This window comes from Squalius cephalus, assembly GCF_949319135.1.
Source record: "Squalius cephalus genome assembly, chromosome: 9".
Taxonomy (NCBI): Eukaryota; Metazoa; Chordata; class Actinopteri; order Cypriniformes; family Leuciscidae; genus Squalius; species Squalius cephalus.
This window is the reverse complement of record NC_137130.1, coordinates 45,168,184-45,173,055: the sequence shown is the minus strand read 5'-3', so window position 1 is coordinate 45,173,055 and position 4,872 is coordinate 45,168,184.

Below are 4,872 nucleotides of genomic sequence, written 5' to 3'. Positions count from 1 at the left end.
GTGGTGTACGCCCTCGAAACAAAAAGATATTTCCATATATTTATGATCAATATATTAAATGGTTTAAATATACTGAAAAATACTGTGTTAATATATTGCCTTAATATATTATAATATAATGAATAATACATAACTGACACTTTTCATATGAGGAAAAAGATTGCCTTAAATTCCTCAAAGATGTTTTACTCAAAGTTCTAAGTTGCTAATATAAAAACATACAAAAGAGTGTCAGGACAAGGATAGACAGTGCATTTATTTCTATTTATTAAACTGCAAAACTTTGTGTGCAAATTAGGTCTGTGTACTGGCAACAAAGTCACGATATGTATCCCGTCACAATACATTATATACTCTGATTGTTCCAATCCAATCTGACCTCTGACCTGTAATGCTGCCTGGATCATAATCACACACTGTTCGCTCGTTGGCCAGAGGAGAACTGAGCCACTGAGTCTGGGTTCTCCCAAGGTTTTTTCTCCATTCTGTCACTGATGGAGATTTAGTTCCTGTCACTGTCGCCTTTTTCACCTTTTTCGCCTTTGTTGCCATTGGCTTTTGGCTTGCTTTGTTGGGGACATTAAAACATTAAATAATATTCAACAATATTATATTTTTGATTAAACAATATTTTTGATTAAAGCAACACATGTTACATATACAAATATTTATTAATAGAGTGATATTTCACATATCCTTAATATTGCTGCAGAAATAATCAATATTTTGGGGTTACTCATGGTCTGTTGTAGTAATTTGTTAATGCTTTTACATTTTTAAAATGTCCTTTTAATATTCAGTGGTTGAAAGGGATTAGGGAAGTAGAATAATATCATTTTAGAGTACCGGAAGCTTGCATAAAGCAAAGGTATTATCAGAAATACGTATGCAGTAGGCCGTGATGTTAACAGGATTAGATCCCGGCTTCATAAGCGGAGCTGATACAGGAAGTCAAGCGCAGCGCGATAGTGCACTTTCTGAGATATATTTTTTTTCTTGCGACTCGTGAGATTGTCGTTTGCATTATTAATTTGTTGGAAACGCATTTATTTTCGACTTGTCGGAGTCGGGCTTTAACTACAGCACAAACTGTTTGTATTGCCCTAAGATTATTTGCGAGTGGCTCTTTCCTTTACACTACTGGTAATTTTTTATGAAGATCATTCAATCATGAACATGCTGATTAGCCTACAGTATGTCACTCAGGCTTCACTAACGTGATTGGTACCATAAACTATAGGCTGACCATAGACTGCCATCAAGGCCTCAATGAAGGGGATTATGTGAACAGAAAGGGGGTTCACAATGTAAATGTGCAGCCCAGTTACTATTGTGATTCTTAATATTCCAGATTAGTAATATTATATCAAATTAAAAAAAGGCAGTTGTCTAAAATCTTCCATATCACATTTGTTTATTTGTTTATTTGTTTATTCACATTTATGCACATTATTTGAAAGTGGTAAGGAAAGTTCCACAATTAAATATCAAGCTCACTGTATTACATACACTTATGCTGATCCTAACAGAACTGCATTTTTTCATAGGTGATTATGACATGTTCCTGCAGACAGGTGTTGTATGACCCCATTCCCTGACCCAAACCAGTTACAATGGAGCTCTAGCCAGGACAAGGGCACACAATGAAATGGACTTTGGCTAACTAAAGGGAAGATTTCAGTGTCTGAGAAGTCTGAGGGTTGCACACCTGACAGGGTCTGTGACATTGTTGCATGTGCCATATTACACAACATTGCCAAAAAAAAAAAAAAAAACACTTTTCATTAAATGTTTAATAAAAGACAAATATGCTTAGTTCCTTGAGTTTTATTCCAATTGTTCTTTGTAAAGAAAAGCCAGTGGTCAAGTGCCTGCAACAAGAGATATTAGACACATGCCTCATGCAACAAATAAAAAGGAAAAGTTGGCTATACACTGCCCACCTGTAGGCCTATGTCTCCTCTGTGTGTGCAGACTCTTCTGTAGGCCTTTCTGTAGATGTGGAATCCTGCAACTTATATTGCAGCCATAAGCATACAAGTATAAATTAAGTAAAGTTATGTGTGCTCTTGCAGGTAGGCTAGTACCTCCATATGACAGATATCTGAGAGGGTTTATTCACTGTCCAGTGCAATGGAAACAAATGGACATTACAAAGTCTTATACTTTCTTTCCTTTGGAAAGTTAGAAAAATGTCCACTTACTGCACATATTTCAGCCACCACTTTCTTGGGAACAGATACAAGTGTTGGTGTATTATGTAAAAGTGCACAAAAGAGGAAAACACAATGTCATTAAAATGAAGTACACTGGGGGGAAATGTTTTAATATTTTTACATTAACATAAGTTTATCAGTTTCCACTTTCACAAGTCAAAGCAATTCATCATTACTCAAGATTTAACAGTTGAAATGACTATACGGCCTTAATTTCATGCAGCAAAAATTATTTTACAATGTAAATGTCACATTCACTGTCTGTCATCGTCCTGTCTGCACTACAGTTCCCAGAATCCTCCTTGTTTCCACACCTGAACTCACTCCCTTCATTACCCACCTGTTCATCATCATTATCTACATCACCTGTCTTGTGTTCATCTGTGTGTGTATTTAAGTTCCTGTCTTTCAGTCTTCTGTGTTGGTCAATGTTAATGTTAATGTTAGGTTCTATCTATGTTCTGCGCACTCGCTCCCTGTTCTTTGTATTTGTGATTATTGAGAATTAAAACCTTGGATTCTGCATCTTCGTGTTCGCCTCCTACTTCATCCACCCTGAAGCCTGACAGATTGACCGACCAAAAAACAAAATGGATGAACACCTCAATTTCATCCTTGTGGCCCAGGAGAACCACGACATCCTGGATTTCTCCCGGAAGTTTTTTCAGCTCGCCCTCACAAGCTCGTTGGAGGACGAAACCCTCAACACACTATTCCTGATCGGGGGCCACTTTCCATCGTCCCCTCAACCTCCCAGACACCACTGGACTATCCTGGGAAGAGACTGTGATCCGGTGTCTGGAGAGTGTTGCGCCCCGGTCAGGAATGTCACCCAACCCAGCACTTCACGCCAGTCCAGCCGAGCCTGCACTTCACGCCAGTCCAGCCGAACCTGCACTTCACGCCAGTCCAGCCGAGCCTGCACTTCACGCCAGATCTGCCGAAGCCAAGGCAGTATGCGTCATGCCCGCCGCCCCTGAGACTGTGAGCGTTATGCCCGCTGCGCCTGTGACAGACAGCGTCATGCCCGCAGAGCTTTTGTTTTCTTTTATTCCGCCGACCTTGAAGCTCCCTTCGCCGCTGGTCCCGTCCAGCTCAGAACCCTCTTCGCCGCTGGTCCCGTCCAGCTCAAAGATTTCTTCGCAGCTGGTCCCGTCCAGCACAGAGCCCTCTTCGCCGCTGGTCCCGTCCAGCTCAGAGCCCTCTTCACCGTTGGTCCCGTCCAGCACAGAGCCCTCTTCGCCGCTGGTCCCGTCCAGCTCAGAGCCCTCTTCGCCGCTGGTTTCGTCCAGCTCAGAGCCCTCTTCGCCGCTGGTCCCGTCCAGCACAGAGCCCTCTTCGCCGCTGGTTTCGTCCAGCTCAGAGCCCTCTTCGCCGCTGGTCCTGCCCAGCTCAGAGCCCTCTTCGCCGCTGGTCCCGCCCAGCTCAGAGCCCTCTTCGCCGCTGGTCCCGCCCAGCTCAGAGCCCTCTTCGCCGCTGGTCCCGCCCAGCTCAGAGCCCTCTTCGCCGCTGGTCCCGCCCAGCTCAGAGCCTTCTTCGCCGCTGGTCCCGCCCAGCTCAGAGCCTTCTTCGCCGCTGGTCCCGCCCAGCTCAGAGCCTTCTTCGCCGCTGGTCCCGCCCAGCTCAGAGCCTTCTTCGCTGCTGGTCCTGCCCAGCTCAGAGCCCTCTTCGTCGCTGGATCTGCCCAGCACAAAGCCCTCGTCGCTGGATCTGCCCAGCACAAAGGCCAAAGGGCTCCATCATGGCCACCTGAGGGGCCCTCACCACCATGGCCACCTGAAGGGTCTTCACCGCCGTGGCCACCTGAAGGGTCTTCTCCGCCATGGCCACCTGAAGGGTCTTCACCGCCGTGGCCACCTGAAGGGTCTTCTCCGCCATGGCCACCTGAAGGGTCCTCTCCGCCATGGCCACCCGAAGGGTCCGCACCGCCTTGGCCACCCGAAGGGTCCGGACCGCCTTGGCCACCCGAAGGGTCCGCACCGCCATGGCCACCCGAAGGGTCCTCACTGCCGTGGTCGCCTGAGGGGACATCACCGCCCTGGCCACCCGAAGGGTCCTCTCCGCCGTGGCCACCCGAAGGGTCCTCACCGCCGTGGCCGCCCGAGGGGTCGTCTCCGTCCTGGCCACGCCCACAGCCTGCTCCACCGTGACCACACCCACAGTCTGCTCCGCCCTGGAGGCTTCCTGCCTTGTCTCCCTTGCCTTGTCTTCCCCGTCAGCCTCCAGGGCGCCCACCCTCCCACCCCTTTGGTCTTTCTACGGCGCGAGGACGCGCCTACCGGGAGGGGGGAGTAATGTCACATTCACTGTCTGTCATCGTCCTGTCTGCACTACAGTTCCCAGAATCCTCCTTGTTTCCACACCTGTACTCACTCCCTTCATTACCCACCTGTTCATCATCATTATCTACATCACCTGTCTTGTGTTCATCTGTGTGTGTATTTAAGTTCCTGTCTTTCAGTCTTCTGTGTCGGTCAATGTTAATGTTTATGTTAGGTTCTATCTATGTTCTGCGCACTCGCTCCCTGTTCTTTGTATTTGTGATTATTGAGAATTAAAACCTTGGATTCTGCATCTTCGTGTTCGCCTCCTACTTCATCCACCCTGAAGCCTGACAGTAGGCTACTAAGAACTTTTCTTTTCTTTTTTTTCTCAG